Here is a 23,360-nt window from a genome sequence, read left to right as displayed (position 1 = left end):
TTACACTAGTGAAATTATTACAGACATTTTTAAAGCAGAAGATGACTATGGGAGTCTCTCTATAAAATATTCAGAATATCTATTGATATAACACAATACCTTAGTATTTATTTAATTACTATTGATATTTGTAGTATAGATTAGAGAAATATACAACGTTGGCCATCACTTTCATGTAGCTGCAGTGAAGTGATATATCTCATTATTTCAGGTGGTAACAAACAGGGTGTGGACACAAGGGCTGCTTCCCCATGAGCAGGGGTGTGTGGATGTCACAGCGAAAAAAGCAGCAGCACAAATTCATGCCACTGCTTCTTGCCCTGGTGCACACCCCTGCATGTAGGGTTAGAGTAGGGAAAAATGCTCCAGGTGGAGTAGGGCAGGCTGCAGCCAGCATCTGGGCTGAGCCCAGCTGCCTTACCTGGGGTCCTGGGGGCCTCCTGGGACATCCAGGCACATGGAACCTGGCCAGTAGCTGGAGCATGGCTCTGGCTGGCCAGGCTCCAGTTCTGGGTAGTGCACGCTGCTGCCATGTGCATCAACCTGCTTTTTTTTCACGTGCTTTTTTTGACACTGGGATTTCCCGGTATCTAAATTTCACTCTGTGCTGCAGCATGGAAAACCAAATAATGTGTCAGGGTGCATTTTGCAGCTCCTCAACAGCCTTTGAGGTGCTACAAAATGCACTTGTGCACTTGTGTGGACATGTCCAAGAAGGCTTGGAGACATTTCAAATGGGGAACATTGCAAAAAGGCAGATACTAAAAGTAGATTCTCATTGTTGTGAATGAGTGAGAAATGCAGCAAGCCCACTCCAACTTTAACACTCCTTCGTCCAGTGTTAAAGTTGGAGCAGGTGTGCTACATGTTCTTAGCTCCTTCCCACACAACAATTAGAACAGACTAGCTGCTGCCCTTTTGAAAGGGCTCCAAGCTTTCATGTATCAACATCCCTAGTGTCCTACTCTAAACATTTTGCAGACCAGGTAATGTCCTCAGTTACACCAGAACCAATGTCATTGCCTTCAAGTTATGACCTCATTGACATCTGGCTAAATCTCATTGCTTTAACTGTGTGTTTGTGTTTTAGGAGGTTTTCATGTACAGGTGCATTTGATTACTAAGCAGTTCTGTTAATCATAGATTTTTAGGGTTGGAAGGGACCTCAGCAGATCATCAAGTCTGAGCCCCTGCTCTGGGCATGAAAGACTGCTGGGGCCAGATGACCCCAGCCAGGTGCTTGTCCAGTCTCCTCTTAAAGACCTTCAAGGTAGGGGAGAGCACCACCTCCCTTGGAAGCCCATTCCAGATTCTGGTCATCCTTACTGTAAAAAAAGTTCTTCCTGATGTCTAATCTAAATCTTCTCTCTGTCAGTTTGTGGCTGTTGTTTCTAGTTGGAAACAGGGTGAGATCACTAAAGATGAATATACCTCCTCTGCTCGTGCTTGTAGGGAGGCAGTTAGGCGGGCCAAAGCTACCATGGAGCTGAGGATGGCAACCCAAGTAAAGGACAACAAGAAATTGTTTTTTAGATACATAGGGAGTAAAAGGAAGGCCCAGGGAGGAATAGGACCCCTGCTAAATGGGCAGAAGCAATTGGTGACAGATAGGGGGGACAAGGCTGAACTCCTCAACGAGTTCTTTGCCTCAGTGTTCCTAAGCGAGGGGCACGACAAGTCTCTCACTGGGGTTGTAGAGAGGCAGCAGCAAGGCGCCAGACTTCCATGCGTAGATCCTGAGGTGGTGCAGAGTCACTTGGAAGAACTGGATGCCTTTAAGTCGGCAGGCCCGGATGGGCTCCATCCGAGGGTGCTGAAGGCACTGGCCGACGTCATTGCAGAGCCACTGGCAGGAATATTTGAATGCTCGTGGCGCACGGGCCAAGTCCCGGAGGACTGGAAAAGGGCTAACGTGGTCCCCATTTTCAAAAAGGGGAGGAAGGAGGACCCGGGCAACTATAGGCCAGTCAGTCTCACCTCCATCCTTGGTAAAGTATTTGAAAAAATTATCAAGGCTCACATTTGTGAGAGCCCGGCAGGACAAATTATGCTGAGGGGAAACCAGCATGGGTTTGTGGCGGGCAGATCGTGCCTGACCAACCTAGTCTCTTTCTATGACCAGGTTACGAAACGCCTGGACACAGGAGGAGGGGTGGATGTCGTATACCTGGACATCAGGAAGGCCTTCGATACGGTATCCCACCCCTTACTGGTGAACAAATTAAGAGGCTGTGATGTGGATGACTGCACAGTCCGGTGGGTGGCGAATTGGCTGGAGGGTCGCACCCAAAGAGTCGTGGTAGATGGGTCGGTCTCGACCTGGAAGGGTGTGGGCAGTGGGGTCCCGCAGGGCTCGGTCCTTGGACCGATACTCTTTAATGTCTTCATCAGCGACTTGGACGTGGGAGTGAAATGTACTCTGTCCAAGTTTGCAGATGACACAAAGCTATGGGGAGAAGTGGACACGCCGGAGGGCAGGGAACAGCTGCAGGCAGACCTGGATAGGTTGCACAAGTGGGCAGAAAACAACAGGATGCAGTTCAACAAGGAGAAATGCAAAGTGCTGCACCTAGGGAGGAAAAATGTCCAGCACACCTACAGCCTAGGGAATGACCTGCTGGGTGGCACAGAGGTGGAAAGGGATCTTGGAGTCCTAGTGGACTCCAAGTTGAACATGAGCCGGCAGTGTGACGAAGCCATCAGAAAAGCCAATGGCACTTTATCGTGCATCAGCAGATGCATGACGAATAGGTCCAGGGAGGTGATACTTCCCCTCTATAGGGCGTTGGTCAGACCGCAGTTGGAGTACTGCGTGCAATTCTGGGCGCCACACTTCAAGAAGGATGCGGATAACCTGGAGAGGGTACAGCGAAGGGCAACTCGTATGGTCAAGGGCCTGCAGACCAAGCCCTACGAGGAGAGACTAGAGAAACTGGACCTTTTCAGCCTCCGCAAGAGAAGGTTGAGAGGCGACCTTGTGGCTGCCTATAAGTTCATCACGGGAGCACAGAAGGGAATTGGTGAGGATTTATTCACCAAGGCGCCCCTGGGGGTTACAAGAAACAATGGCCACAAGCTAGCAGAGAGCAGATTTAGACTGGACATTAGGAAGAACTTCTTCACAGTTCGAGTGGCCAGGGTCTGGAACGGGCTCCCAAGGGAGGTGGTGCTCTCCCCTACCCTGGGGGTCTTCAAGAGGAGGTTAGACGAGTATCTAGCCGGGGTCATTTAGACCCAGCACTCTTTCCTGCTTATGCAGGGGGTCGGACTTAATGATCTATTGAGGTCCCTTCCGACCCTAACATCTATGAATCTATGAATTACCATTAGCACTTCTAAATCTAAGGAATGTTAGGTTGTTTTACAATTAGCATGAGCTGCAAGCAGTCACAAATTAAGGATTAATACACTCCTTAATGTGCACAGCTCAGACTTGCCACAAGAGGGCTGGGGAGCAGGGGTGTAGCTAGGAGCTGCCAAATCTGGTTCCTACTTGTCTGGCTTGCTGGCTCTTTAGCCTGCATGGATAGGCTCCAGTCACCCCAGCCAGCCCAGATTGGGCCCACATTGCCCTGCCAAGTCTGTGGCTGCATGGCAGCTCCCCACATGCCAAGTGGGCATAGATGTGTAATACAACCATTACAAAGTGCAGAAAAGGGTGTGTGCCTGAAATTCTACCTGTCTTTTGTGCCTTGCATTCAAAAGCTTGTTTAATTTTATCCCAACCATACAAATGATCCAATAAAAGATATCACCCACTCATTCTTGTCTTTTGCATTGACTTCAAGTGACAGCCAAATTCCTAAAATGCTTAAGGTGCTTTTGCAAATGCCACAGACTGTCCTGTTATATAGAGTGCAGGAATTGAAGGACATTTTAAAAATTGCTTTATTGTATGTGCAAGCCAGCTATGTCGTTTGAATGTATGTATGTGAACACACGTGGCCACAATCCAACCATCTGAATTATATTTGTTTTTACCTAGGTTTGTATTTGTATTGTAGTGGATCCAGTTATAAACAAGGACTAAGGCACTGCTCTAACACAGAATATGTAGCAAATAGAACTTTAAAATGTAAATTTATTTAACATAATTGATTTTTAAAACCAACACAGTTCAGTCATCATGTACTGATAGTGTGTGAGCCTCAGTTCAAAGACTGCATCCCTAAGAATGTGCTCTTTTAGATTTCTTTATTTAAAATATCCTGAGCAAACCATATTAGAACAGGCCCTACAGGTCTGGGGAACCTTAGAGTATGCTATCTGTGTAAAGGTGGAGGCTCAGTAGTTATGGAAGGAGGAAAAGACAATCCTACACTGCTTGGCTTGAGCTGGGAAATCCTGCCTGCCTTTTAGCTGTGTTTCTCACTGCAGGCCACCCTGAATCATCCTTTTTGCAGCCAGAAACATGCAGGTGGAAGAGTAGAAGCAGCTAAAGTTAGAGAGAATGGCACCAAGTAGAGGCATTGTGCTCAAAGTTCAGATGGCCATCACAACAAGAGATGGGGTAAACAATCTGTACCCAATTTTATGTGCTGCTGAATTCAGCGCTCTTGTTAAAGAAGGAAGCTTATGAAAGTGGGGGGTATAGTTTATCCCCGACACAAAGCAACCAGAACTCTTTCTCCAAATACTTAAAAACCCATTTCTTTCAGAAATATTCTCTGTGCTGTGTGTCTCACCACATCTTCCCAATGTAGGGCTTACAAATCACCAAAAGTGCTTAAAAGAAATCTTTTTTTTATTCACACAATTCCAGTGTTTCTCTTCTGCACGGCAATCCCAGACTTCATGTCTGGGAAGCAAAACCTGTTAAAGATACAGTTTCTAATATCACACACCTGACCTTCGCTTTTCATTTGTTCACTTAAAAATCTTTCATTAGACACTTAGGGCCTTGTTACACAGTATGTTTAGGCAGCTTCTGGGCCTCTTAACCCCTGGATTGCCTGCACCGTAACAGCTTTAAGTGCACTCGTTATTTGTTTTAAAGTTAGTGCTGCAGCCCTGGGGTGCCCAGCAGCTGCAGTGTCTCCCACCACCACCTGGACCAGCTCACTGCTCCAGCCAGCAGTAGCATGGGGACACTATCTCTGGCGAATGAAAGGATTTTGCCCCTCAGAGTTCAGGTGGCACCTGGGTGGTGGTGGCATGGGGGGTGAGTTCTGGAGGAAAAAAGGATGGGTCTGAGCTCTGGAAGGCCCAATCTTTTTTTTCTCTGGAATTCACCACCCCCCTCCCCACTCCCACTCATCACCACAGGCCAGGCACTGCCTGAGCTCATTTTGAATTTGTGTATTTGTTTTTTCTTAAACAAATGATCCATTAGGAAACAAAAGGAAAAAAAATATATATATATACACATATATAGATATAGTTAGGATTTTTGAAGTTTTTAAAAGTTTGAAATAGAAATGATCCTCTGGATTTTGTATTCATCACAAAACAAAGAGTAAGCAGTATGGTGTAATATTTAGAGAATAGGAGCACAATGAAGTAAGCTGCATAAGAAACATTTTACATAGGTTCCTAGTCCTGCTTACCAAGTCTCTAGTGGTAAGTTACAGCTGTGCACGTCAAGGAGAGCCAGAGGTGGCTTTTTGCTGTAAGGTGTGACTGCTCCACTAAGCCACACAGCACTAAGCTGATTAACATTTATGTGGCTTACAATGGAAGGTGTAACAAGGCCCTTACCTTTCTATTTAAATTGTTTTTGTAAGAGACGTTTTCTGGTACCTCCTGGCCATATTAAAATTGCAAGTACCACAAGAACAGACCTTTCTGCAATACACTATTTCAGTATAGCATTTTCTAGTTCTAGTAAAAAAACCAAAAAACTCAAATTTGCAAAACTGAGAGCAAATTCAATATCAGTTTTTATTCTATGCAAACATTCCACCAAGCTCAGGTGAATGTCGTAATGATCAGGCCTACTGCTGTTCCGAAAGGATCTCTCTGTCTCTTCTATCATTAAATATACATAATTATAAATAATATTAAATATCCATTGGATGAAGAACTTGAAGCTGGATCTCTCCCATCCCAGGTAAATGCCCTAACCACTGATCTACAGAGTTAATGTCTCTCTTACTCTTTCTCTTTCCCTCAGACTTAATGAATATTTAATTATTTTTTATATAAAAATGGAACAGCTCCAACAAGAGAGAGACAGAGGCTAATAACGTGATTTGAATACATCCCTGGGAGGATGATGTTCAAATACCTGCTTTATTTTTTGAAGCAAAGAATTAAATCTAGCTTTTCTACATACCTTAATGAGTTTATTGTTTGGTGCTTTCTTCCTTTCTTCAACCCCTCAATTGCTATACTTTTCCCTGACAAAAGGTTTCACTTGGTTTTAGGCCAGTAGAGAATGAAAAACATTTTTTTTTTTTAATCTTTTGCAGTATGAGAAAAATTCTGTCGAGGTCTAGTTTGAACATCATTAAAGTGCAGCATGTCAAAGTCTGTGCCATGTTTGGCATATTTTTGTATCTGCATATATTTGTTCTACAAAATGGCTTTGTTCCTAATGGCCAACTAAGGTATTCCTATTGTGTTAGTGTTCCTAAGTTGCTGATTTAACACTTAAAAATACATTATCTCCTTTTACTTAGGCTTGATCTTAAAATATTACAAAAGAGACAAGGTACCTTTGTTTTACACTGCAGTACAGAAAAACGTGACCTCAAGGGAAATTTTAATGCATCTGAGGTCAGCTACCTCAAATACCTATATATCTGATCTTGCAAAGTGATTACTACAGACTGTCTCTTTGAAGTCCAGGACTGGGGCATAAACGGACCATGTAATAACTGAATGCTCAGCATTCAACTGCAAGTCTATAAAACACATCAATTGTGTGTTTCTTTACTGAAGTTTCTCTTGCCTCCTGAAACAGACAGAAGTAATAAGAAATAAAGCTTTCTCAGTAACAGAACTGTAGAGGTCTAATTCCATAAATAAAGTAAATACACCTTTTTATTTATGGATAGTTGTAGCAGAGCACCTTCGGTGCCTGCCACTTTAAGACTTAGATCAGGCAACAGGGCAGCTGGCAGGTGTGGCCCAGCCTGATGAGGCAATGCCATGACCACAGGAGGGCCTTGTGATTGGAGGAGGGGGCAGAGCAGCCTTCACTTTAACCCAGGCTCTCAGAGATGAGCCAGCAGCCTGCTACTAGCAGCCAGAAGAACAACACCTGACCGAGGTGCTGATCAGAACATCCTTGGAGGTAAGGCAGGATCTATGGGGATGGCAGAGTCCTGGTTGTGGGTATGACCAAAAACTACACCCTTCCGGGAAACGATGGCCTGTTGGGACTACCCATGGCAGGGTACTTCCCCAGAAATTCCAGGCCCGTTGTCTCCCCAGTGACAGGTGGGTAGGGGTGCCTTATAACCCCAGCCCCACATCCTGGTGGATTACCCAGTGTTAGGGCCAGGCACAGGGGCCAGGCATGTCTTCAGACACCTAAACCCAATGGGGTATCAGACCCCAGTGGCCCCACTGAGGGGGCAGTTGAGTACAGGGCCAGGCACACCTAGGGAGAGGCACCTGAGCCCCAGTGAGGGGGCAAAGAGAGTAGCTCCAGACAGGGGGCAGAAGTATGTGTTGAGGCCCACACAGAGCAGGGTGTGTGGTGGCAACCTGAAGTGCTGTGCATGCAGGGTGTAGAGTAGGGTCTGCTCAGGAGGACCTGAAGTGCTGCAGCAGGGGCGTGCTGAAGAGGGTTGCAGGAGCAACCGGAAGTGAAGCATACAGGCCTACCCCCACAAGAGTGTTGATCTAAGGAGGCCCTAGTGAGAGGGCATGAGTAGAAGACCCTAATGGAAGGGTATAAATTGAAGCCTCAGGAAGGGGACGGAAAGGCCAAGGTAAGTCCATGGACACCTGAGACCACAGTTGGGCTAGAGGCTGAGACCCCAGTAAGTCCTCAAGCATGAGGCCACGTTTGGGCCAGAGGGAGACCCTGGTAAGCCCTCAGATGTTGTGAGGATGAGTTTGGGTTGTAAGATTAATAACTGCCCAGTGTGAGGGCACTATGACAGAGCTCTAGTGGGGAGTGAGAGTCTCATGTGAGTCTCTGCAGCTTTGGTCACAGTGTGAGGCACTGGAGCAATTGGATGCCATATGCGAGGCATGGGACACGGTATAAGGTAGGTTGGAGCCATGTATATTGATCTAGGCATCGGGGCATTAATATGGGAAGCCTCCCACTTATTACATTTGAGTTTATTAAGCAGCAAGTTGTGGCAGATGAGACCAGGCAGACTGCCCCTTGGACAGGTGGGCAGGCTGGCATTGAGTTCCAGCCCCAGAGGCCTCCTGTCACAATAGTCAAATATCCATTTTAAGGATCTTAAGGACTTTGGGGCTTTTTAACATATCCACAACTTTTCCATAAGCTGTTATAAGGAAAATATAGTAAGAATATAGCCAGAAACATTCTCTATAGTAATGTTGGACAACAGTAAATAACTAAACCAGTTCTTTCTCTTTCTTTCATGCATTCCAGGCCTTGACCAAACAAACCTTTCAATGTTGTATCAGGCTGAAGGTAGCGTAGGGTGACATCTTACAGACTAACTCATTCAGAAAAACATAAGCCTCTGCAGGTGACAGCCTACTTTGTCAAATGCTATGAAAGGACTATGAAAGCACTATGACAGACTGTGGAGGACTATGAAAGATGCTATGAATGCTATGAAAATTTGTATCAGAAGTTGACATTTCTTGACTTTGGACCTCTCCTCAGTTCTTAGATCAAGGCCAAAGTCAATCATATTATGTTTTCATCTCTATGTATCTTGCTTTTCTGGACCTGTGTTCATATATTATGATCATTATTAGATTCCTTTCCTAAATTGCCTTTTGCTCATTGTTCTAATAGCAATATTGCTTATACCATCTCCGTTGTTAGTTAAGTATGGAAGTTTGTTTGTAACCCATTGCTCGTCAAAGGATCATCTTTTTGCATAACACAAACATGCACCCTGTGAATAAACCTCACATTTACCTGCCCACTTGTGTCTTATATGCACAGACCTGTATTGCAAGCAGAGCAGATCCACAGCACGTGGGAGTTCTGCACCTCCCTTGGCATGTCTACACATGATGCTTTAATGCGCATTAGCCTAAGTTAATGCACTTTAAGGGTATACGTCTACACGTGCCTGCCCTTAATGCATATTTTAAAATGGCGAATTTAGGCACAAATACTTAAAGTGCATTAACTACAGCTGGGTCTATAACCTAGCCCAGTGAGCTGATGATCAGTTTGGAGAAGAGCATTCTAATACCTATTCTGTTTAGTTGCATTGGATCCTTCATTGACAATAGATGGAAATTGTATAGTTAATGGAAGAAAGATCGCAGTAAATCTAAGTCCTTATTAGATTAAACCTTGACAACCCTCTCGTTAAAGTGTGTGTGTGTATAATTACATTGACTTTGTGGGTCTTGCTTTTCATGTCTAAATGTGATTATTTTAGGCCAGGTTCCTTGCAATGGAACAATGGAACTTCCATTTTTCATTTTGGTTTTGTAATTCACAGAGGAGTTGAGAATTAGGGTCCCTTTTTGTTAGTCAAGGCAGACCGTTGATTTTTGTAGGTTTACACAGAAAGAGTTCTGAAAAGAATCCCCCTGCACTGACTTACTGTCATTTTAGATGTAAAGGGTGTTTACAAAGAGGATGGAGCCAGACTGTTCTCAGTGGTGGCAGATGGCAGAACAAAGATCAATGGTTTCAAGTTGCAGCAAGGGAAGTTTAGTTCAGTTATTAGGGAGAACTTTCTTACTAGGAAGGAAGTAAAGCACTGGACCAGCTTACCTAGAGAGGTTGTAGACCTCCATAGTTGGAGGTTTTTAAGACCTGGCTAGACAAATCCTTGGCTGGGGTGAGCTACTTAGAGATGGTCCTTCCTTTAGCAGGGGATTGGACTAGATGACCTCCTAAGGTCCCTTCCAACCCTAATATTCTATGATTCTCTGAGTCTGTGAAACATGTTAGACACGTTAAAGCACATCAATGCTGTGTGTATCGACTGACTTGGGACTAACCTTAGTCCCAAGTCAGTCCACACACATCATTAATGCACTTTAATGCATCTACATTAAGCTAATGTGCCTTAAATTTAAGCACGCTTAAATGCACGTGTACACACAACCTTTGTGAACAACCCACATAAGTTCAATGAGCATTTAGTTGCCACTGACTCTCTTAATGGGGACTCAGTTCCAATTTTTCTTTTCTTTTCTTTTCTTTTCTTTTCTTTTCCTTAAATACAAGTATTTCTGATGATGTTTCCGCATAAATCTTAGCTTGCATATTTCTGTGCTCTATTCCATTGTTACCCTGTGGTCATGTGCCCACTTTCTTGTATTTCCAGTGTCTTACACTTTAGGATATCTGAATTTCATTAATTCTATTTACTCCCTTTTCCAGGTCATTGTGGATACTAAGTGAGACTCAAGCTAAGGCCAAACATCTCCTAACTCAATCCTTTGCTCTCTATAAGTACATTTTATTTATGATCTTTCAGCCAGTTTTCAATCAACATGACAGCTTTCTTTGGTATCCAAAGTGATTTGAATTAATTTTCCAGGTATGATTTCATTACTCACCCTATCAAATGCTTTCCTAAAGTGTTTCATGTAAACTGCTTTACTTTCATCTACTAATTTGTAATTCTATCAAAAAAAGCAATTAAGCTTGTCTGGTAAGATTTATTCCTTATGAGTGAAATGCTTTAGCCTTCCCCATTAGGTGCATAATGTAGTCAAACTCTTGTAGTTCAGTTACATATTGAGACTGTCTTGGAAAAACTGAAAGATGTAATCTATACTTTCAGTGCAGAAGAGGCTCAATGGCAGAACTTTTCATGAGGTCAGACAAGGAGATATAGGGAATGAGACTAGAACAAGATGCATTCAAGGTGTCTATGTATTGACTGTATGTTCCATACAAGGTTTGTCAGAGCACACCGCTATGGGTGTTGTTAGATGCACATGTTAAATGCACTTACGACAGGAGCATCTGTGCTTTAAGGCAAGAAAAGACAAACTAAGTTTGTACTCTGCGCATCTCCAACATACGCTTCTGGCTGATGTTATACAGCTTGTGTAGCAATAATATCAGTCTGTTACACAGGGGCAGTCTGAGCCTTTTGTGCTGTTCTAGCATCACTGGCTGTGCTGCTCCCCATCCCCCTCCCCCCCCCCCCCCCCAGTGTGGATGATCTATCCTCTTAAACTCTACTGGCCTGGATGAACAGATTGATGGGAAGCCAGGCAGCTTTAGGAGACTGAAGACAATCACTGGAGAGCCAGACAGAGCTGACAAACGGAGGCATGTCTAGGAACTGCCAAGTCTGACCTGTGGCTCCCGAGATCTCTTTGGTTTTTCAGTCTCCTACACCTGCCCAATTCCCTGGCTCTCTGTCCATCTGAGAGAGTGCAGAGAACAGGGGATAGGTCTTGTAGTACCCACTGCTGTCAAGATGAGCAACATTTGGAATTTTCAAAGTGACCTGCTCAAACAAGAAAGAAATTGGTTTGGACCCTTTCATTTTCCTTCTTTCAGAACTGCAGTGCAGACTTGGCAGCTCCTAGCCACACACCTGCTCACCAGCCCTCAAGTGGCAAGTCAGAGCTGGGAAGGTCAGAGGCGGTATTAACTCTCAATGTATGACTGCTCACAGCACATTCTAACTTCAGTACTGCATAATATTCCATACATTTGGCATGCCCAAATTGTAACATGTAAACATATTATATCCAATGCAATTTGGAAGGTATACCTCAAGGAGGCAGCAAAATTGTTTGGACTGATCCAAAAGCATATAGCATGAAGGAATGGGATGAAATGATGAAAGAATAATTTAGGGTAAAATAAAATAAGTAAATATTACCTAATGGCCAGGTGTATTGGAAAAGTCTCTCAGATTAAGGTAGAAATATTTTCCCTTAATTTAAAAATGGAATGGATAAGAGAATAGAAATGATGTTGGGAAAATTCTACATTACCCAGAAAGGGGGTAGACTATCTAGCCATAGTACTTTCACCTTTAATTTTAGAGTATTTTTATCCCTAACTTTAGGTGATAATATGCTTACAAATGTAGGTATGAGGTACAGAAATAAACTGGAAAGATATAAAAATGCAAAGAGTAAAGGGGAGAAAGAGAAAAGGAAACAAAATGGAAGTGGGAGGAGGGAAAGAAAGAAAGAATTTTCAAAGATTTGAAGAACAAAGGGGAGGAGATAAGATAACTGTGAAATATGGAGTTATGCATGGAGTATCTCTTATTAGTACAATGAGAATGGCAAAACTCATTAATATATTACAGTAAGTTGATTCACTTCATGCTTGAAACTCCACAGTGGGAGTTCAGCATGCCTTTGTCTCTCTTGCAAAGCCTAGGTTTTGGATTTCTGGACCTTGAAACTATTAATGTAAGTTAGTTGCAAACATTCCTCTATCCATTTCCTGCATTTTACAACTCCCTGATGATGGCAGCCATACTTGGATTTCATTGAAAATAGATTTTTATTTAGAATGTAAGATATTTCATTTCCTGTTTGTATGGCAAAGGAACGCCTGAAGCTGGATAGCTTCTCATGCGGAGGGAATGAGGTGCGCTGAGTCACTGCCCTTTGGTGCGTGACAGCTTCCTAGGAAAGGTTAGACTAAGCTCTAATCTCTTTCTGTTACAGAGTGACAGTTTCCCCATCCACCCCATTAAACACAAATGGCATCAAAATTTAACTCTTAAAGGCATGGCACTTTGTTCTAAGAGCCCTGCGCATGGAATTAAGAGTGCTGCTAGGTTTATTTTTCTTTGCGTCATTAACAGCTAAACTGCTTATAAAGTTCAGCCCAAATATAAAATAATGTTGTTCAAAAAATGCCTTTACTTGGCATTTGCTACATGAGCCCTCTAAATAATTTAATTCTAGGGAAAGCTTTATCAAAAGGTCACTTTCTAATTTTGAAAAAGTCACCATAATTTCCTTGTTAATTTTCCTGTTTGCACTATCAGTGTGTAATGCCTCAGCAAGGCATTGCTTACATGCTATGTGCCCCTTGGATTCTCTTCTGCTAGGGGGTATTGGCTGCTAGAGTTGACATTTATCACCAAAAGTAATTCAGAAAAAAAAATGGTTTAGTTATGCATCAGTGACAGCAGGCATCTGAGCACTTGGGTTGGCTGAGACTGTTCCATTGCGGTACAACTGAGTGGCTTGTTCCTGAGGCATCCTTACTGCAGAGGATTTCACTCAGCCAATCAGAGCACAGGGGGTTATATAGTCACTGACCTGTAACCATACATTTATTTCTCACTTATGCAGATTCTCATCTCTGGTTGAAGGTCTGATTTGTGTAGCCTGATTATTCCCTAGTAAGCATATTGTTAATATGCTAATCTCTCTCCTGATTGGCTAGTATTAATTGCTCCATTGTGTTTCACTGCCTCAGTATGCTTTCTTCTTTCTCATCCCATTTCTTTCTGTTCCTCATTCAGAGTCTGTTCCTGTCAATACTCGGTCATCTTATACAAGCTCCATTCTTCCACAATTAATATTTTGTACCCTACTATAATCTTAAATCTTCCTCTAATCATTCTCCCTCTCCAGCTTCCCACAACCTTTTCTCTCTTACTCCACCCTGAGATTTTTTTCATTACATTTCATAAAATAGAATGGTGACTTGCAAATCTCTTATTCAGTACTGCTAATAACAAAACTGTGGTACAATTAAAAATCAGGCAAACTAAAAAACAAAATACAGTGAAACCTGAGAACAATGTTTATCATAGAAATAGGTGGCTTCTTACCACAATGTGATTATATACAGTGCTTTGCAGATGCAGTTTACCTGGCTAGAGGTTCATACACCATACTGATAAGTGCTAAACCAAACCTTAAAATGGACGGAGTGAAAGGCACATTTGGCACGTGTATGTCAGGTTCCTATATAGATAGTCAATGGGGTGACAAAGGAAAGTAAATGCAATGTAATTGTATTCTCCCATTATTATAAGCTCCCAAACCCAAAATAATCAATCTTCACTCATTAATGTTCTTAATCATCATCTTTTCATATTATGATCCTTTCTTCAAGCTACCTTCCCACACTACTACCTGCTAATGAAGAGACAGTGAAGTAGCCCTTTAAAAGACTGATAAATGGGGCTGCTATTCTAATAATGCTCCAACATTTTCTTTAAAAAAACAACCTAAATAAAAACTTCAAGGTTGTTTCAGCTTGCTATTCTGACACTATATACAATTTCCTTTATGGTCATTTTAAGTAACCTTTTATTATTAATCATGTACAATATCTTAACCACATTGGCTTTCAGAATCTGGTGAGTGAGCAAATGAAAAGCTTTGACCATTGAGCTAAACAAACCTTTCATGGCCACTCCTCAGGAAATAAGATGTGTTTATGATATAACTCCAAATTTGATTAAGTTGTTTCTATTTCTCTGGTGAACTTCATGTTGTGAGCCTGACAAAAAAGCCTTCATACTCCTGAAAAAGATTAGCCTTTGAATCTTCCAAAAACTTAGAGCAAGCCTATTTGACTTCTTTGTAAATTAATTTTAGGCTTTTTTCCAAAATGATAGATAAGTGTTTTTAGTTATCCTCTTTATCTCTACAGTACACAAAAATTGGGCCCATCTCAGCTGTGTCAAATCATGTCCACTTCAGTTAGCCTGTGTAATCTGTTTTACTTGGCTCATGTTTTTGAAGTGAAAAGGAGACCTAAAATTGCATAATCTCATCTGAATTAACAGCACAATTCCCAGTGTGTCATTGTTTTTCACACTGCTATGAAGACTTGTGATAGCAATGTTCTGAACCTGAAAACATGCCTGTCTTCCTCTCTTATTGTTTGTCTCTTAAAGACTAACAAATTCACCTGGTAGAATGATCTGAAATTAGCAAAGGTGAAAGTCCAAAGCACAGTTTCAGTCACTATGAATTACCTCTGCAATACACAGCTGAGCTGGTCTAACACATCTAACATTAATGTTGTATGGAAAATGAGTGTACTGTGAATTATCTTCCCACTTGGATTGTATTAATATAAATAAAATACAAGAGGCCGAAGATCTTAATTTATTGCAGGATCCTATTTTTCCCTTTTCCTTCTCTTGCCAATGTGCTCAAGAGAAACTTTCTTGTTTTTCTAAGGAACACAGGCAAGAAGGATGTGTCCTAATTAATTCCACTTGTACTGGGAACTGAAAAAAAAGAGCTGAACTGTAACTTGTGAAGCATTTGAACCTTCCCTGAATCCAGCATGGCTTAATATCCACAGGGAAAAACTAAGTCAATGACAGCCCTCTACATGTGGTCCAGCAATCAGTCTATCAAGGTTCTCACTGCACGGTCCATCTCTTTAAGAGTAAATGAGGATAATAACTAAGATCAGTTTCCCCTAAGGTAGTTGGAAGTGTGAGAGTTTAATTTTTTTTTAATGTTATATGTTTGTTCTTTCTCTTTCCATTCAGTTTCATATTTTCCCCCTCTTCCTTTTCTCCTCTTCCCCCTTTATGAGAAAAAAGTGGATTGTCAACTCTTCATTTGAAGATGTGGATTGTTCACTCTTTTCTATAAGCAGTAAGATTTATAGACATGCTCATCTTCTCTAGCAATTAGCTCTGAAGCCTTGTCCCTGTTGTTGAGAGACTCCTACCCTCTACAAGCTTCAGGTTTGATACTGGCAGATGGAGAGCTCCTGAGGTAGTGTTAAACATGGGCTGGAAGGGACCCCCCTCACTGTTGAGTCTCCTTCTATCACAAACTACTGTCATATTCTTTTCACAACCTAGTCAAGCTCCATTATAACAGTTTTTTGGACTTCGTATCCACTGCTCATATGGGAAGTAAAGCACTAAAAATACCAAAATAAAACAATTGTTTAGAGTCTTGTGGTTTGTGAAGGGGAATAATTATAGGAGGGACCCCAGGAGGGTAGACAGTAAGGATAAGCAATTTGGATTCACGCTGTTACTAATGTTCACAAACAAATAATGAAACTACAGGATAAAGCATATTATTGAGATGAAATAGAAGAAGAAGGTTCAATAGCATAAGTACTACTCACGCTATTTTAAGGGGAAAAAAACCCATGAAGTTGGTTGATAGAGATCAAATAGACACATTCTTCCTGTCTTTCTTACTAATGGCACGAAGGTACCTAATTTTATACCTTACTTATCATAGGCATGTTTAGTCATAAGCTCTTTTGACCATATATTGACTTTCACATCTCAGCTTTAAGGGTCCACAACATTTTTATTGTGTACCTTTAATCATTTGGTCATTCTGGGTGCATCTACACATGCTATTTATGCAACTGAATAAACTCTGGTGCAGCTTGCACTGGAATTTATAGCTCTTAGACACCACATTTACATGTCCAACTGGGACCACAGCACGTTGAGCTAGGTCAGAGCAGCCTCAGCTGGCAAGGGGCCCAAAGTCAGCCTGCCAGCCTGGATCTGCTCCGACCTGGCTCAGTGTACTGTGAAGGGTCTGGCTGGGGCACAAGAATGCTACAATGTAGAGCTAGGCAGCAGGCAGCCCCTGCACTGAAACAACCTTATGCCCCAGCCAGCCCTATCAGCATCAATATGTGCATTGCAGTGAACTAAATAACACCACCATAGATAATATTTTTGTTGACAAGTACAAACCTATGGTGGCATTTATTTATTTACTGCTGCCTAATAGGGCTGCACATGTAGATGCTGAGACTTTACTGTGGAGCTAATTAGGCAACTCGGCAATAAATGTCTCATGTAGACACACCCACTTAGTAGCATCTACACTGACTAGGGCCCCATAGGATTTTGCAGATTTTTCTGGAGCAGTATTTAGTATATTACTTTTCCAATTTTTTTTCCTCCTTAAAATGCTTGAAATACCTGTTTTGTGCATGATTGAGGTTTCCATGGGCAGATCCAAGATTTTGAAAAAGGAGGTGCAGGAGCACTGAATGGCACTGCATGGATAGTTGCACTCTCCCCACCAGGGCAGACAGACCACACCATGGCAGCAGAAGCCAGGGACATTTTTTAACTCACCAAAAGAGATAAGAATTCCCACACACACACACCTTTGGTAACCCTCCCTCTTGTCCTATTCTCACCCTCATCCTCTCTACATAAGTCCTTGGACACAGGAAGGGGATACCTGCCCATTGCCACCAGGGTCCTGACTGCTTCTACCTTGCTCCAGCTAAGGCTGTGGGAAGTAGATGTGTGGTGAGCCAGGCTTTGCTGAGAACAGCGGTGGGCTGGCATCCCCTCCCTGTGCCTGCTTCTGGGCTGGTGGAAAACACCTGGTGGGGACCAGGCAGGTGCTCCTGGTGCTGCTGCCCCTGCCTGAGCCCAGTGCAGCCACTCCTCATAGCTGTGACTGGAGTGGGGTAGGAGCAGCTCTCGGACTTCTCCCACACTCAGGTCAGCCAAGCTGTTGAGAAGGGGAGGAGATTCTTACTTGTTTGGGGACTTTTTTAAAGCCCTTGGCTGCTGCTCACATGGTGTGGTCTGGACTCTGCAGGGGATTCAGGCATCTGAGATTTTGGGGAGCCAGAGCTCACTGATCTTCACTGTGAAAAGGAATGTGTGACTGTGCCACCATAGCCCCTCTAGATCTGCTCCTTGTGGTTTCTTACCCAACTTATTTACCATTTACTCAATAGTTAATCACTCATAATAACATAAACTTAAGATGCAGGCCTACTAATCTTTTATGTCAAACCTTTAACCAGTGGGGTCTAAAAAGTGATGCTCCTATTTTTATGTTGCTCCCTATAGTTGTATTGACCTCTTATAGTTTTATTAGACTCTAAGCTACAGCAAGCTACTCTCCATTTTTACTCTTCTAATGGGTGTAATGGGTTAATTTCATGAAGAAATTTGGAAGGTAACACTGTCATATTTTTAACTGAGTATGTGCCAAATACCTGAGGATATTGCATCACTGAATCAATCTGAATCAGACTGCTTGATCACTGGATGAACTGGTGATGGTTGACCATAGAGCTCCCAAGAAGGGTAAGACCCACCTATGGGCTAGTTGTTTTGGGGAGTTCTTGAGCCTAGCACATTGGATTATGAGCCATTATTCTTTGATAATAGGTCTGATAATTTAGATGCAGATTTTTCCCTCCAGTATCACTCAGGGAACACATACAAATTTCTAGTTCTTGCTGTGAGCTATTAGCCAATTTGAATGTAGTACACTCTTGAATAGGAGTTTTGACATCATGTAGAAGTTGACAAGGTTTGCACAGCCAAGAGATATTTTCCAGATAATCAGCATGGTTTAGGATGGATGGTAGGTTTCCCCCTTCATAGGGAATATTGACTGACTTTCCCAGAAGAGTTCTTTTGAATCTCTTTTGTATCTCTTAGCAGCTATGGTGGTGGAAGAAAAGAGGAAGGTGGACTCAAACTTATTTGAGCCTTTATAAAATGTGATAGTTATGTAAGTATGCTGAAATTATTAGTATAACTTCAAAAATATGATTCAGAGCCTCCAAAATTATGAGAAAAATCTAGTAAAACTCAAAATTATGGGGTTTAAGCTACAGATCTCATAAATATATATATTTACTTACTTGAAAAAATATATATTTAAAACATTTTATGGTGCTTATATTCACAAAATACTGACTGGGAAGTAATCTCTTATTCAATTAAAATATTACTCTGTTCAAAGATTTTTTTTTTTCCAGTCCTGGGCAAAACATGGTTCTGATTTCAGTCTGTTAGTAGCTGTAGCAGCCCTGCTGCTCCGTGACAGTCAGAAGCCATGCCTCATGACAGAAGCATATCTCTTACACAATCTTTTGGGCAGCAGGAACTCATCCCAGCATCAGGATCTCCTCAGGGACAGGACAAGAGCCAAGCACAACAGCCTTTCACTGACAGCACTCCAAGAATTATTTCACCCTTCCATCTGTTTCTCTCTCTCTCTTTACTCTGCCTTATAATGGAGGCCTTCCATTCAGTAATATTCAGCTGAATTTGTTGCAGGCAATCAAAAATCCCATTCTTTAACTAGCTTTTTTTTTTCACAAGCTACTAGTAAAAGATTATTACAAGAAAGTTTTTTTTTTTTCTTTGCCCCATTCTCACTCTTTGGCACATAAGTCTTAAAATACAAAATATATAATGGAATTATGTATCTAGTTTAAAATGATTATATGCCATCAGCTAAAACAACCTCCCTGCACAACTTTTCAAGCAGTCAGGCTGACATTTTCTCAAATTCCTCAGGTGGGAGGAAGAGGGTGGAGAGGAGAGGAGCGGAACAGATGAGCCTTGAATGTTTTATCATATTCTCCACTCTGGGTTACATTTTCCAGTTCCTTGACCTATTAGATGTGAGTGTATAAGGTAAAATTTGAGCAGTGCAGATAACAATCCTCAATCTTGAAAAATAAAACTCTAGAAAGAAATGGCAAACTTTTGAATTTGTACTGTTAATAATTTGGGGTCTGGTGCACAGATCAAGGGTCTGCTTAAGACTCTTTATTGTGAATAGTATAGGACTGATAATAGAGTTTAAAAAACAGTGTCAACATGCTTAAAAATATTGAGGAAGTGGGTTTTTTATGATCCCTGATCATTCTGAATAGTACAATTCCGTGTAACTACTATTTGGTAAGGTGGGGAGGATAGGGAAGAATTTAGCCCTACATTCTAAAATTATAAAAGCCTAAGTCTGTCTGTCTGTCCATAATGCTGTATTTGCACTCTGATTAGCTTTCCCAGCAGCCAATCAGAGTGCCCTACACAAACAGAGGCGGACAGAGGAGCACTGCCATGACACTGGGGACTGAGGGGCTGGAGGGGAGGGGAGTGAGGCTAGCTCTGCTGGTCTCACTCCCCTCCCTTGTTCCTTGGAGGCAGAGGGGGATGATGGGGACTGGAGCACTCTGGCCTCGACCCCCCAGATCTTCTCCTTGGAGCCAGGGGTCAGTGCCCCCCCCCCAAAAGCCAGCAGGGAGGGGAGGCAGTGGGGAAGGGGGGGAGGGAGAATAGCAGGAAGGGGAGAGGGGGTTACTGGTGGCTATGTCCTGCTGCCATTGCAAACACCACCATGGTCATGGGCCCCAGCCCCAAGCGGTGGGGAGAAGCAGGGAGTGGCCCTGGCCCCGGCTTGAAGCAGTGAGAGGGGAGAGGAGGAATGGCCCTGGCCCTGGCCCTGGCCCCAGCCCTGAACCAAAGCAGTGGGGGTGCTGGGGAGAATAGCCCCAATGCAAAGCAGCAGGGGGGAGGGGAGGGAAGTGGCCCCAGACCTCTCCCTGGCCTGAAGCAGCAGGGGAGGGGGCGGGGAACAGCACAGGCCCCAGTCCCTGCCAAAGTGGCAGATGGGGGTGGAGGTGGGGTGCGGGCCTGACTCTGGCCCAAAGCAGCAGGGGAAGGCAGGAAACAACCCAGGCCCCAGTCTGAAGCAGTGGGGGAGGGGAGCAGCCCAGGCCCCATCCCCGGCCCAAAGTGGAAGGGGGGGAGAGGGGGAATAGGCCCAGGCGGAGGCAGGGGGGAAGGTTTGCAGGCCCCATTTGCCCCCACCCCCCACGTCATTCTTGATGGACAATTGGCTAGTACACATAACAACCCTATCTGGTAGACAATTATGTTTTACCCTGTTTTCCAGTGGTTTCTCTTTTTCTAGTTCAGCTAACTCTACTACTAAAAGCAAAGGATGAGCTCCCATTTGCTTCCCTAGCTTTGGGAAGCCACATTCCCCCAGAGCTCCCTCTACTCTTCTAATTTAGGTACTTCTTAAACCTCCCCCCTTTCTCAAAAAGAAAATTATATCCAAACAACGGTCACCCCCACCCCCTTATTACAAGTCCAAGAGACTGAAGTTAGGAAACAGAAAGTTTCTTTGCCAGCCAGTATAAATATTTTCTCTAAGGTATTATCTAATGGATAGCCTGGGCCCCTAGTTTCTTTGAAGGGCTTGGTTTTTGTAAGGTCTTTATTACCTTCACTCCACCAAACCCTCCATCTATTCCCCTGTTTCATCAATGCATCCATTCTCTTCTCAATGGCTTCAGGACTAGCCTAAAGCTCCTCTAGAAAAATATGTACTTGCTGGACCATTGACTTTATTGGCCAGGCTAAGATTATTGAAAATCTGAACTATCCTTAGTTGTTTTTTGTGGGATATCTAAAGTTCTGTAAGGAAATATCCAAGTCAGAACTCAGCTACATAGCAATACTGCTTTATATCTGTTTCTATAATTCTGGCACCTCATTAGTACCAATTCCTTCTGCTACAGTCCCCGTCATCCCACCATGTGTTTTGGATGGAAGGGTTTTTGGTTTTTGGGGTTTTTTTTCAAGCATAGGCTTTTTCTTCTGTTCTTTAATAACCTGCCTTTCTTCCTACTCTCTTACTTTCCTCATTAACTAAGGAAAAGATGGAGGATTTTGCAATCTCTCTCTGAGATGGAGTTGATTGATTAAAACAACATCCTCAAACAGATGACATCAAATGTACCTCAGAAAACCTGGCTCAACTGCATAGAGTTTATATTGACTTGCTTTGGCATTTTTTTTTAGTAATCTAGCAGTATCCCTCCAGATGTTGATAGAAACAGGAAAATGTCACCTATCCTTCAGGTCCAAGTGACCCTTCTTACCTTATGTCTTAACAAGGAACACCTTGTACAGTCATCAACAATAGTTTCCCACATCATTATAGTCATATTATGTCTATGATTGATAGTCCCATGTAATTGTCTGACAACACTTCTGGCACAGCTCCCTGCTATCCCTGAACCATTTATGCTGTGTGATCAATAATCTTGCCACAGAATAAGCTGCTGTACTCCAAAGGATAGGCAGTACTGGGTCGGGGTGGAAAAAAAGAATTAAATGAAACCTCACAAGACAGAGACACCAAAGTAAGCTATATACAAGGGAAGAAAAGGATTGGATTAATCAGAAACTGGAGAAAGGCATAACAATGGCAGCTTCCATGGCACAAAGACTGTTAGAGATTTCATCTAGTCTCTGAATTCTTTTGGAAGCCCAGTGACAAACTGTAGGTTAAATTAGGTAGCAGATCCAGAAACAGGGCAAGGGCAGAGAAGCCATGCTACTCATGTCCAGCAAGCTCTGAATTCACTGCATGGTTCCTGCAGGGCTCCTGTTGAAGCTCTGCCTGAGAAATGAATAGTGAGATCAGCAGGTAGTTGGGATGGATTCTGGCTGGAGCCACTGCAAGATGTTGCTGTTTGTCCTTCCCCTCCCTGCTGAATTCAGCAGCAGGAGAATGGAGGGGATGAACAGCGGTCACAGCATTCACCCCCTAGGCTCTGGAACTGTGCAAAGGCGCAGGCTCTGGCCAGACCCTACCCCACATATGGCACAGCTGAAAGGGGTGCAACTGTACCATTGGACCCCCTGAATCTGCCCATGCTTAAATCGGATAAAATATCAGCTGTGTTGTTGTGTATTGTTTATATTATAGTAGTGCCTAGGCCCTAATCAGGAATCAAGGCCATGTCATGCTAGGTACCATGCAAACACAGTGAAAATCTGGTCACAGATTCAGAGAGAGTACCATCCAAATAAAAACTGGCATAGGTGCCAAAGTGTCACTCATATTATATATAATGAATGACATGAAAAAATGGACTTTGGAACCAGAAGACAATAAACAAGGGAGAGACAATGTGACAGAGTGGGCACATCTACATGAGACATTTACTGCAGAGCTGCCTAATTATCGCTGTAATAAAGTCTCAGCATCTACACATGCCATCCTATTAGGATGCAGTAAACTAATAAACTCTGCTGTAGATAAGTATTTGTAAGCACAAGTGCTGCCCTATGGTGGTACTCTTTAGTGCATCACAACTCACATGGCACAAGGTTGCTTTGGGCGGGGGGGGGGGGGGTTGCCTGCTGGATAACCCCATACTGGAGCACCTGTGCCCCAGTCAGCCCCACTGCAGCACAGTGAGCTAGGTTGGAGTAGCCATGGGCTGGCAAGCTGACTCCTTGGCCCCCCTACCAGCCAGAGCTGCTCTGACCTGGCTCAATGTGCTACAGTCCCAGGTGCACATGTAAACATGGTGCTCAAGAGCAATACTCCCATGCAATATTCACAGGAGCTTATTGCTCGCATTAACTTCACATGTAGATGTGCTCACTGGGTCAAAGTGTCAAAAACAGTAGTAAGTAACTTGGCTGCTCTTGTTCTTTTAATTATATATACATCATATAGATATACAGGCGTTCAACCCATGTGATGAAGTGAAATTATATCAGCAGTAAAGATAAAATATATTTAATTGCCCAAAAAAA

This window comes from Alligator mississippiensis, chromosome 3 (genome assembly GCF_030867095.1).
Source record: "Alligator mississippiensis isolate rAllMis1 chromosome 3, rAllMis1, whole genome shotgun sequence".
NCBI lineage: Eukaryota > Metazoa > Chordata > Crocodylia > Alligatoridae > Alligator > Alligator mississippiensis.
Note: the sequence above shows the minus strand (reverse complement) of the source record.